Raw genomic sequence first — 13372 nt, 5'->3', positions numbered from 1 at the left:
TACTAAACTGAACAACATGCCTCTATAGACAGTGTTCCACCCAGACACATCAACAAAACAGCGAGGCAGCTGCACTGTCATTATTCTAGCTGGAGCTTTCAGTTAAACTTTAAGCCTCTCTAGAATTCACCGAAACGCCAATAGAGGTCACTGTTTCTGTGATTAATTTTAAACTTGCTCTGCACATGATTTATAAGCAGATTAAATAACAGTGTACTGTGCCTTGGAACACAAACTTAATTTGTTGCAGAATTAAGTCTCGATTTGGTCGAGTTCCAAATTGATCTACTTGCCTAACTAATGATAAAAGGCTGATTCTGGTGAAATCTTGGTTATGAAGATTTCAAACATGAAGTTTTCAAAAAGATTTACAGTAACAAATTCGATTTGAGCCATTAACCAGGTTTGCGATGTTTGCAAGGATAAATTTAAAATCATTAACAGAAAAATTTACATATTTTTTAACATTTCCCAAAACAAGTCCTTAAAAATCTCATTACCGCAAGTCTGAAAATATGAAGAACATTAAGAAAACTGATACATTTTGAAAATTGCTCATTAATAGGTATGCTCAGTCACTTGAAATACTGAAATAATGTATATTCTCAAGTTAACATTTATATTTGACTTTGAGAGGTCTCTGTCATTACTGCAACACATTCTGGAATCTACAATCTAATATTTTTCGTATTTCACTTAAACTTGAAATATGTTTGAACCATGTGGGAACACAACATATAGATTCTACATAAGCGTTAAAAAGCAAAATACTATTTTTTGATTTACTAAATTAACATTAAATAAACACCTGTTGCAGTTATGATACAGAGGTTTCAGAAATGAGGTTGGTGGTTTCACAAAAAGGGAAAAGAAGATATTAACTGCCCCCCCCCCCAAAAAAAATAAAATAAATAAATAATAATAAAAAAAATATATATATATATATATATATATATATATATATATATATATATATATATATATAGGGGGCGGCATGGTGGTGCAGTGGTTAGCACTGTTGCCTCACACCTCTGGGACCCGGGTTCGAGTCTCCGCCTGGGTCACATGTGTGTGGAGTTTGCATGTTCTCCCCGTGTCGTCGTGGGGTTTCCTCCGGGTACTCCGGTTTCCCCCCACAGTCCAAAAACATGCTGAGGCTAATTGGAGTTGCTGAATTGCCCGTAGGTGTGCATGTGTGAGTAAATGGTGTGTGAGTGTGCCCTGCGATGGGCTGGCCCCCCATCCTGGGTTGTTCCCTGCCTTGTGCCCATTGCTTCCGGGATAGGCGACCCAATAGGATAAGCGGATTGGAAAATGGATGGATGGATGGATATTGCAAGTGTCATACCCGGCTCGTACGATCCTCGTGCGTGCCACACCCCCTGATTATCCACGTGTGCTTCCCTGATCGTCCCCAGCTGTGTCTGATTATGTTAGCCCAGTCTTGTGCATTTCAGTTCGTGCCTTGCCTTGGTCCCCTGTCCGTCAGTGCAGATTATGCAGTTACTGTACAGAAAAGTAATCAACACCCTTCTAACTGTTGTATAGTACAAAATGAGGAACTTTCAAAACATCACAGGATAAGGGGCTACGTGAGCTGTGCTGATTGCATGGTAACGCAAACACAGCCTCTGTTTAATACAGCGCTTTTGTCAAATGCTTGTTTCGTACAATTACGGAAAACAGGGTCATGTGACATGGGGATCAGGCCGTCTGTGTTTGCCAGCGTTCCCTGTTTAGGGATAATTTATAAAGAGTTTCTCGTTTTATATTTATTATATTTGTTCTCCCCAAACGAGCTTGATGGGCCGAATGGCCTCCTCTCGTTTGTAAATCTCTTATGTTCTTATGTTCTCATAAATAAAAGGTGATTTATGCATGTTTTGTATATGTATTAACAAAAGGCAAGTAGTCACGTAGGCAAATGACAGGTCTGAACACCTCAGAATGTTTTGTTATCGACCAGGCACACAGCCAGCTAGTAAAATGACAGAGACCTAAAAACTGATTTCCGATATGGTTTAATTAAACACGCCTGCTGCGACTGCTGGTGGGCGGCCACTAAGCAGTCTTCGTAATGGGGAATGCAATGCAGAAAGAGCCAGGAAATGCAGCAGCTGCCCTGCATGTGCTGTTAGAAACCTACGTAGTGGAAAGGCAGCCTCTGAAAAGAAACCGCCGCATGAAAAGACACCTTGTGTGCTGTTATACACACAGACAGTAACAGGAAGTGTTACATAGATACAAGTCTGTCACCGCCACCCCCCCCCCCCCCCCCGCCCCGCAAAACCCAGGTCATTTTTTACTGTTCCTACAAAGAATAATAGTTATTTATTGACAGCTAACAGAGGATCTCACAAGAAGAAATAAGGAAATCACCAAGCTTTCAGGTTAGATGGAATATCCATCTATCCATCCAAGTCTCTGTTGTCCTGTGTAAAGGATAAGCCAGTAACTTGACAGCGTGACAGGAAATGAATGTATAGTTAAGTATCACCATCTTGAAGCAGAAACAGCTTATAGGGTCTCACATGGACAGCGATTCTGCTGAGGAGCAACTATATGCGAGAGGTGAAATACTTGTGTTTGATCTGAAGCAGCTTTGGCAATAAAAACACCCTGTAGAAGAATCAGAGCCTCAGTGCTCGAGAGCCCGGAAACTCCATCTCGCAATGTGCAGGAATGAAAGGCCATGCACCACCTTCAAAGCTGAACCAGAAATGTAGAGGGTTTAATACAGACCCCATGGGGGTCTCTACGAGGTCTTTCTGACCACGCAACCTTGTGTCTCTCGCAGTCATTTTTAAACATTTCAGTGTCTTTAATTTTGCATTTTTAATAGCGTGATGTTTAATAGCGTGAAATGATGTTCTCAGTGCTTCTCAAAATGTTCCTAAGTGGAAGAAGATCGTGATGAATCCGACAGTAAAGGTAGAATTGCTAGATAGGCTATGTGGTGAAAAGTCTGTGAGTGTGATTTTCAAAATATCTGTGAAATGACACATTATATGTGTGTACTGTCCAGTATAGTATGTCTATGTGTGCAGTTATAACTTTGTACATACAGGCTGTGACATATAATAATAAAATATCAAAGCAATTTCCCATGCAAAGTGTACAGTACAGATGTTCAGAAATTGGTAACGAATAAATGTTTTTATGCTATGGTTCGGGCTAGCAGACTGTTACAGCATGAGGTTGGGGGGGGGGGGGGGGGGGGGGGGGCAAGGATCATTCACAAATTTTCACATTGCTGGGCATCTTCTGCCTCCAACCCTGGTGAATGTGAAGGGGTGACTGTATATGTGCTATCATGCTGTAGTCAGGTTGGGGGGCATGCACTGATGCAGTTAGTTGCCGCACCCACCACACGGAGAAACTCCTGGGGATCCTGGCTGGCGACCCCCCAGGCAGACACACGGTCCATATGTGGGCGTATGGCTCTATTGCAGAAACAAAATGTTAGCAAGTTTCACCATGAGGAACCCCTTCTCCCCAAAATATTGCAATCGCATTGTCGGGAACCCAGACGTCTAGATTAAACATGGCAACCCTAGCAGTGGCAACCCTGGTGACATTTTATCAAAGGGCTGTTAATTTCCACCTACGCATCTGGAACAAACAGCCAACGGAAAGGCTGCTCCTACAGTCCAATGGTCACGTAAAAATATCCCCCCTATTTTCAGTCTCACAGACTGTAGGCTGTTATCTACAAAGACAGGAACCGCTACCTACGTAAAACACCGATTTCTATCTCTAGTGTGTTATGCCAGTATTGACAATCAGATTACAAGCTCAATAGGGTGCTTACTACTGATTATCTGCCCCTGATTCACTAAAATTGATCGCATTAATCATGCATTTTCTATAACCACTTGTCCTATGCAGTGTTTTGGGGGGTCCTATGGGTGCAAGGCAGGGAACAACCCAAGATTGGGTGCCAACCCCATTGCACATATTCACTCACACATATGTACCTACTGTATGGGCAGTTTGGTAACTCCCATTAGCCTCAGCATGTTTTTGGACTGTGGGGGGAAACCGGAGTACCAGGAGGAAACCTAACAATGACACGGGGAGAACATGCAAACTCCACACACATGTGAACCTGGAGGAAATTGATCATCAGTCCCAGAGGGGTGAGGCAACAGTGCTATCCACTGCACCACCATACCATTCCAGACATTAATCAAGAAGACATAAATTTTGAAGCCTGTTACAAACTGCAGTGTATGTGTGAGGTCCCATGTATGCAGGTCGATTGGTTCCTAACTCCAGTCCAGGCCTTCCTACTCTCCTGCACCTCTTCACCAATCTGTGTGACTGTTTCTACCCCTGATGATGTCATTATTGGGCGACGGTATATAGCCACTCGACGAGCCAGTACCGGAAGCTTTGAACTTTTGCTGCTCAACCTTGTACCTTGTGCCTGTTTTTTGCCCTGGTTGTGTGTTGTTACTCCTGGTGGTTTCAGTGGTATCAGTATTTTGATCTGTCATTCGTATTATGAGCTAAGTCTGCCTGTTTCGGTTTGGTTAACCCTCTGTGTTTAAACAGGTGTTCACTGGCCTATGCATTTAATTTTGCCGGTTGTAGGGTTGTTGTGACGCCCGGCTCGTCCGCTCCTCGTGTGTGCCACGCCCCCCTAATTACCCACGTGTGATTACCTGATCGTGCCCAGTCGTGTCTTTTTTCCTGCTGCCTTGTTCCATGTATTTAAGTTCCTGATGTGTACTAACCCGGTGTCTGTCATTGATGGTGTTACGTGAGACCTGTCTGTGTTGGTGAGATCTGTTCCCAAGTCCTGTTTCCTGTCCTGATCCCGTGATTAAACCCTGTTCGTCCCGAGTCTTGCCTGCAAGTCCTGCTTTTACCACTCCTCGAGCCTCACCGACCCCACCTGCTCTGCACACCCGTCCGGTCACCCGTGACAGTTGTGGCTGCCATTTTTATTTATTTATTTTTTGTTGCGTTGCTTGCAGGAGGGTTTTCTTTGCTGTTTATGGTTAGGGAGTTAGAGTACAGAACTGTCCCTTATTTTTCTGGAGGTCTTTTACTAGGGAAGCTAGATATTAACAAACCAGTTAATTTTTTTTGGCCTGGGTCCACCCTGAAGGTGATACCGGTTGACTTATGTATGTATAATTTTTTTTTCCTCCTTAGGGACCGACTAGCCCTGCTTTGTCGACTGTACATCACATTGGATGAAAGCATCTGCTAAACAAGTTAAGGTACTTAAACCCAAGTACATTTCTAATGGAGTTAAGCTGCAGTTATATGACTTATGTTAATTGTTAAATGTAATATAAGATGTGTGGAAAGGAAATTGGACATCAGTAGGCCCGGGAGGGGAGACATAGTGGGTCTGTTATGTCTTATGCCAGGGGTCCCACACTTTTTCAGCTTGCGAGCTACTTATAAATGACCAAGTCAAAATGATATACTTACTATAAAAATGCAAAACATATATTTATTTATAGATATACCAAGTATTCTTTATTATTATTATTATTATTATCATCATTATTATCATCATTATTATTATTATTATCATTATCATTATTATTATTATTATTATTAATTTCCCTTTGGGATAAATAAAGCATTTTTTAATTGAACTGGGATTTTAGTTCCTTCACCTTTTTCTTTCTCAGCTCGCTTTTCGGAGGGAGGTTAATGTCGTAGTTTTTATGAACAGTCCGAAAATGCCGCCCACATTTCCCTTCTTCGGAATTGCAATGGTAGACTGGTACACTGTGAAAAAAATTCCTCCTCCCATTCCGTATGGAAGCGGCAGGTTTCTGGCTTCTTCCTTTGTCCAGCTCACCCATTCATTTTTATACCCTTTCTTAAGTTTAGTAAAAAAGATTGTTTTGAATACTGTGTGACCTCGCTTCATGATAGCTGCCCGCAGTTGGTTCCGCAGACCCTGAACAGAGATCTTGGAGAGACAAACAGTGGAGTAAGGGGGGGGGGGGGGGGAGAGGAGAAACTGCGTGTAGGAAGAGATTCTAAGCTGCCCCAACTGGTGCACAAAAAGTTGTAGTTATAAAGTAGTCGCAGTAGGCCATACGCAATATGTTATGCGGTAGCAAGAATGTATAAGTAATTGTTACGATAATCATATTGATTATATGTTAACCATGTATTTGCAGTGATCCAATGACAGTATGTCAATCATTAGTCGAAGGATGACCAAATATTTACAGTGATTCATTGTCATAAAATCAATATCCATATTCATATCTCAAGTAGGAGCCTAGCAGTCAAGACATGTTCTGGTAAATTGAGCAAAGTGGGTGGATTTTACCTTGCTGCCAGGGTGAACCAATAGAGTGAGAATTTTTTTGTTTGTTATACGTTTGAGCTTGGTCTGCTAGTGTTTCGTGACCAATAAGGACTTAGATGTCCTTATTTGGAACTGAGAATTATGGTTTATCCCCCTGGTGCTCGGGGTACCTGGTGACAGTGTGATGTGAGCGCTTTGCTAGGTTGCTCGAATAAAGGAGATAACTTTGTGTAACCAACTGAGAGGTCCGGAGCTTTATTTCTTAGAGGGGATTTATAATCTTTCTACCACAGATGTATTATACAGAAATTAAAATTAGCATTACAATGCACAGACAATGCTGTCTGTGCAAGAGAAAAAGTACACTCCACAGGCTTGTGATAGCTGAAAATGTTAAAGGTCATTTCCTTTGTTTTGCAGCTAAGAATGCACTGTGACCTCACAGACCCTCCCTAACCCCCAGCGTACCAAATATAAACGCAGTTCACTCAACCACATGGTAACTGACAAAACCGATGTACGGTGATAATGAAGAAACGCCTGCAGGAAAAGAGCCTCTTTTTATACTAGGAGATATTCTTTGACTTTTACCTTGGTTTACATGTATAGATTCGTTTGAAATACCTGCCGTGTCTCATTTTTGCATTGAGTTCTGACCGACTTAGAATGTCCTCATCCAGAAGTACATGGATCCTGTTAGCAGTGACCGTCATCTGCATCGTTATTCCACCGACAGTCAAAGGTAAGCGATCTCTCCCTTCATATAAACCCATAAAATCTTACAAGGCTCAATGCACTCTTGTTTTACAAACATATTTAAAAAAGAAATCATACACTTATGCGATACAAACTATACGATAAAAACCAAACTTTGTGTGGCGTTACTGAGGGAGGAAGTAGCGAGGGAATACGGAAATGGACAACCCGACTACGCCACTCTGGGAATTGCACCCAGAGAATTAGAATACCGGAGTTCAAAACCCACTCCAATATAGGACACAGATTCGTGATCACCATAGGGGAGACGCGAAGACCATAAACACTCCCTTTATTAGGCTGCTGTTAAGTAACACTCCAAACAAACACAAAGAAACCAAACAGCAAATTACTAAACCAAAATCACAGCACAAATACAAGTCAAATCATGTTTAAAACACTCCAATCACACGACAAGAGGAAACCCAAACCAGGCAGCTGTTATCGGGAGGGGAATGGGAGGCGTACAGTCAGACAACACTCTAAGGGGTCCCACAGTACATGACGCACGTACATCCACCCAAGGGGTGGGCTAAAAGAAAGCAACGCGACCACGCAGCGCGGTATCGCCCGACACGGATCCTCACCGCCCAGCACCAAGCCTTCCCAACGACACCCCCCAATTTACATCCAATCAAATAAAACACATTAATACTTAAAACCAATTAAAACATGAAACAAAACATAAAACATCCGGGCAAAACAGCAGCAATTGTAGTGACTTAGTATCCCGTTGATGGTCTGGCTCACGTCGGTCCGGGACACTCCAAGTCGCGATCCACTACAAATACAAACACAGTATTAGGTATGCCCCTACTACCCAAACGTTGGTAAAAGGAGACGAGACATACCTGGCAGATTACACGCGGTAAAAGTTGGAAAACCTTAAAAGCGGAAGCAACCGCAAGCTGCTAGATTTACCAAGCCCTTGCAACTGTAAGGAAGATACCAAAGCACATTACAACCACCCATACAGCAAGCAAACGACCCCGTCCACTGATGCCCTACCTGCAGCGTTGGATATAGCCACAACTTCCAGAAAAGGAGATACTGGCGCACGGAGAGTCACGTCACGCTTACAAATCAGTCACACACGCAACCACAACCGGGTCCTATATACACGCGCTGGCTGCAACAATTAAGCAATCAGGTTAATGAAATTACCGTGCCCCAACCAGATCGCACCCTCCAGCTCCACCTCATTACATTTGTAAAGAAAAAAATAATGCTAGCAATGAAATATGGACTAAATCTACAATTGAAAATGAAAAATAATCTTTAGTATACTCTTTCTGATAATGTGGCCTTTTCATCTTTCCACAGGCTCTTTGGTAATTTCTTATCCAAGAATAACATTCAACAAGCCTGTAGGAGAGAAGCTGCATCTCATTTGTAACGTGACATATTATATAGGGGATTGTGGTGAAATTAAAGCCTTTTGGTGTAAACGTCATGGAAATGTTGACTGTCAAGAACTGAAAGACGACCAGATACATATTACAGTAGTATCAGAGAATAAGGCACAGGATAAACGCTCAACACAAAGACAGACTGAACTGGAGATTGAATCACTTGTGTTGGATGACGCTGGGTCGTATCAGTGTAAAGCACATTGCTGGAAGGGGCAAGCTGCTGTTGGCCATATCATCACACTCATTGTTAAAGGTAAGATACTCAGCACTGGGTAAGACCACCATTCATAGCAGCCAGCTGACACCGATGCACCTAAATTACTAATATTATGTATTTGGGAATCAGAATAAAAGAATAAAATAGAATTTTTTATTTGTTACTTTTGATCTAGAATTGGCTGCAGAACGTGTTACTGGGTTTAAATAGACTAGACCCAGGCCCCCTAACTGGGGGACCAAAATACAATTTAATCTGGACCGTGTGACTGATTGTGGTCATCGGGGTCCAAACCCAGCCCCTACCCCTCCCACAGCAAATATTATTGCGGGAACCCCCCCCCACACACCTTTCTGGTAAATTCTATCTCACGCGAGTGGCCTTCATGATGGAATCCAGCACTCAGGGAATTACAGCCGGGGATCTATGGGCTAAATAATCCTGTCTATTTCTTTTGGGTCTAGGCCAATGGAAACACATTAGTGTTTATGGTTATAAAACAGTCAACACTTCATGCATTTTTGAATATTAAATAACAGGCTTGCGTGAATTCTCACTGAAGGTATTTCCCTTTCAATTCAGAGGCAGATATCACAACAATGCAGGGAAATGGATGCCCATTCAAGACAGAGGCTTTCTCTGTGATGTTATATTGCATGATTACAGTTCTGATCTTGTGGTGACGTGATGACTTGATGGATGTTTCGAGCGCCTTTCAATTTGCTAAGTAAAGTATCTGTAAAAATAAGCTTTGTTGTTGGCATGGAATTTTTTATTTATGTTTCAAAAAGGAACTTAACTCTTGATCAGTTTAAATGGGATGTGAATAATAAAATTAACATTCTGGCCTGAATGAAGTGTTCATTACAACCTTGTTACCGCGTTAAGAAGAAATAGAAGACGGATGGATGGATTGACTTTATAAATACTGTTAAACTCTTTATAAATGTTATCTTTAACTAAGATACTGTAGGCGAAACTTAACAGCACCACTGATGCTGTTTAATATTCTTCTACTTTTTTAGTACTTTTTTTGTTAGTCTTTGAGAAGTAATGTGCACATTATAAAATGCAAATTAAGCCAATACTATAACATAAAACAATGAGATTTAAATGGTTTTGATGCAGAAAATCCTGGACAAATGTAAACTTAATAAGAGTCAACATGTAGCTGAGTAAAATACGGTTTCTTCCCAAATATTACGGTATTATTACATCACATGACTTGAGTTGGACTTGAGTCTCGATAGGCAGGTATTTCGTACTGAATTTGAAAAATGGTTGTAGTATTCTGTTTTGTTCTGCTCTGTGTTGCACCATGGTCCTGGAGGAACGGTATCTCATTTCACTGTATTCTGGGTGTATGGTTGAAATGACAATAAATACCTACTTGACTACTTGACTTACTTGTATATTACAGGGCTGAACGACCTGTGATATTAATACCAACATTGCATGTTATGCACATGCAATTCTTACATCGCTAGCCAGCTATATTAAAATTAGGCTTTTTGTTACTTTCAATTCTGTGCGGACATTGTAACGCTGGAGGTTAAAGTTTCACTAAAATATTTTTACTCTGTTACTCTGTCATAGGAAAAAAAAACTTATCAAGCTTTGCAATTTTAATTATTGTTCCCTTTATAGATTCTCATGTGTTTAAAAATCAGTTTAAAGTTTTACCTCCGCTGCTTGCATGAGCGCTGCATGTGTTCTCCGAGACAAGCATAACCATTTTCATCCTCGCTATTTAAATCACTTGAAAACTGGTTTGAGAGACACTTATGAATTCATTTTTTGCTTTATAAATACCCCAATGTTTATTACAACAAAATCACATCGCTATATTTAAAGAAAAAAAATAACATCGCCAGGACAGCATACTGTAGGCTATATATGCTGTATAGGTGCTGTACTAGTATATTCAACAAAATACATTTTCTTATCCTTTTTTTCTTGTCATGCTATCCGGATCTTTCTGTTGTACCTTACGACAAAATCACGTTGTTTTTTTTTTTTTTACTCCGTTTATCATTATTTTCTTAGTTTGCAACTGTTTTAAAGGCCGTGTTTGTATTGTATTTCAGGGGCAGGTTATCTGCATAGCCAGTCAACAAAGAAAGCGTTTCAATTTCCACCTCAAAGTACAGAAGTACCCTAGCTCGTCTGGCACTTCTGGTACTGGTACTTGACCAGAAGTCAATGGTACCAAACCAAAAGTACCGTACTTGGAGCGGTGGAAAAGCGCCCTTATATCACTGGAATTACTATTAGTTTCCGTCTTGGCTTTTCCCTTGACACCTGCTCCCCAATTTTGTTTCTGACTGTTCTCATCAGAGCGCTATGCCTTGTGCTCCTACACACCTCAGGAGCCACTATATGGATAAAAGTATTGGGACACCTGATCATTACACCTACAGAAACTTTTAAATCCATTCTACATCCATAGGCATCGATGTGGAGCTGGTCCCCGCTTTGCAACAATAATAGCTGTCACTCCTCTGGGAAAGTTTTCCACAAGATTTTGAAGTGTGTCCGTGAAAATTTTTGCCCATTCATTCAGTTCAGCATTTGTGAGGTCCGGCACTGATGATGGACGTGAAGGCCGGGCTTGCAATCTACATTCTAGTTCAACCAACAGTCGTTAGACGGGGTTGAGGTCAGGGCTCTGTATGGGCCTGTCAAGTGCTTCCATACCAAACTCACCCATCTATTTCTTCATGGACTTTGGTTTGTGGACTGGGGCGCAGTCATACTGGAACAGAAAAGGATTTGAGGAACTCTGCGGTTAGTGAGTCAAACAGATGCTTCCACGTTGCAATAATACCACTTACAGTTGACTGTGGAATACCTAGCAAGGAAGAAATTTCACAAACTGACTTTTGCAAAGGTAATATCCTATAACAGAACAACGATAAAATTTACTGCACTCTTCAGAATGACCCATTCTTTCAGAAATGTCAGTAAACCTGACTGCATGGCTAGTTGCTCGATTTTATACACCAGTTTTTTTTCAGTCCTGGAGTAAGTGAAATGTAGACAGTTAAAAGATTTGTTGATAGTCATGCTGACATCATATGAAAAAAGTCAGAGAAGAAGCAAGAAAATCACATCAGGAGCCAAGGGCCTAAACAGTAAGATAACTGGCATTTACAAAAAAAAAATGGGAATTTTCGTTCAGCATGAAATATACAAAAATGAATTGCAGTGAGACAAAAGCATGAAAGAGCAGAAACATACCAGTGCAATGGACAGTGTTTGACAGTTTGTAGCCACCCGCTTCACCCATTCAGCCATGGGTAGGGTCCATGAAGCAGGCAAACACACTAGGAAGAGAACAGTGGCAAACCTAGGGAAACATGTGTAAAACAGGATGACCAGCGACACCTGCTGGCTAAATGGGAAAATGACAAGCTGAACGAAGCAAGACGACGACCAATCCGGACATTGGGAAACAATTGGAGAATTATATATTATTTATAATAAATATAAGACAGTTCTAAGACAATTAAATAATTTTGCCAATACCTACTTTTATTGTAGATTCATTGTATTTCTACATGCACGTTACCCCCTCAGACACAACACCGTGTCAATATCTCATACAATGGCATTCCTACACTGTAATAGTTTTGATAACCTGGGACATAAAAATCGTTGTTTGTTGGAAATTAAGACATGCTGTTCTGTGCACATTCTGTTTAGCCTCACTACAAATTGAGTTGTTTTAAGCTATTTAATCATTGCCCTAATAGTGGAGGTGTCTTCAGGCATTATGCAGCTTTCATTGCCATTGCTTCATTGTCACCAATGCCACCAATGCCCATATCTACTGAATACTTGCACCAGGTCCGATCCTGGGTGTTTTGGTGCTCTAGGTGAGATAATAGATCGAAGAACAGTCATGGACTACAAAGCACTGGTTGTAAGTCGCTCTGGAAAAGAGTGACTACTATCCATCCATCCATTTTCCAAAGCGCTTATCCTACTGGGTCACAGGGGGTCCAGAGCTGATCCTGGAAGCAATGGGCACGAGGCAGGGAACAACCCAGGATGGGGGGCCAGCCCATTGCAGGGCACACTCACACACCATTCACTCACACATGCACACCTACAGGCAATTTAGCAAGTCCAATTAGCCTCAGCATGTCTTTGGACTGTGGGGGGAAACCGGAGTACCCGGAGGAAACCCCACGACGACATGGGGAGAACATGCAAACTCCACACACATGTAACCCAGGCGGAGACTCGAACCCGGGTCCTAGTGGTTTGAGGCAACAGTGCTAACAACTGCACCACCATGCTGCCCCCAAGTGACTACTAAATGCTGTAAATGTAAATTCTTTTGAGTGATTCATTTATATTAAAAATATGTCTGACTGTTCGCATGCTCTCCCCGTGTTCGTGTGGGTTTCCACTGGGGGCTCCGGTTTCCTCCCACAGTCCAAAAGTATGTGCGGTAGGTTAGTCGGTGACTCTAAGTTGGCCCTGTAATTGTGTGAGTGTGCGTGTGACTGTGTGAGTGCGACTGTGTGAGTGTGCGTGTGACTGTGCGAGTGTGACTGTGTGTGTGTGACTGTGCGTGTGACTTTGTGAGTGTGACTTTGTGAGTGTGACTGTGTGCGTGTTACTGTGTGAGTGTGCGTGTGACTGTGTGCGTGTGACTGTGACTGTGTGCGTGTGACTGTGTGAGTGTGA

The 13372-nt window shown here is 41.8% G+C and overlaps 1 long non-coding RNA gene across 1 annotated transcript; it reads left to right on the top strand.

The window, feature by feature from the left end:
* Window positions 1-6892: 6892 nt before the first annotated feature.
* Window positions 6893-10076, top strand: LOC125710252 (uncharacterized). The gene is made up of 3 exons (XR_007382943.1): window positions 6893-7031; window positions 8369-8710; window positions 9257-10076. It is a non-coding gene; the product is annotated as an uncharacterized LOC125710252 (long non-coding RNA).
* Window positions 10077-13372: the final 3296 nt, after the last annotated feature.

This window comes from Brienomyrus brachyistius, chromosome 16 (assembly GCF_023856365.1).
Source record: "Brienomyrus brachyistius isolate T26 chromosome 16, BBRACH_0.4, whole genome shotgun sequence".
Classification (NCBI taxonomy): Eukaryota; Metazoa; Chordata; class Actinopteri; order Osteoglossiformes; family Mormyridae; genus Brienomyrus; species Brienomyrus brachyistius.
The sequence above is the reverse complement of the archived record's forward strand: the minus strand, read 5'-3'. Positions and strand labels throughout refer to the sequence as shown.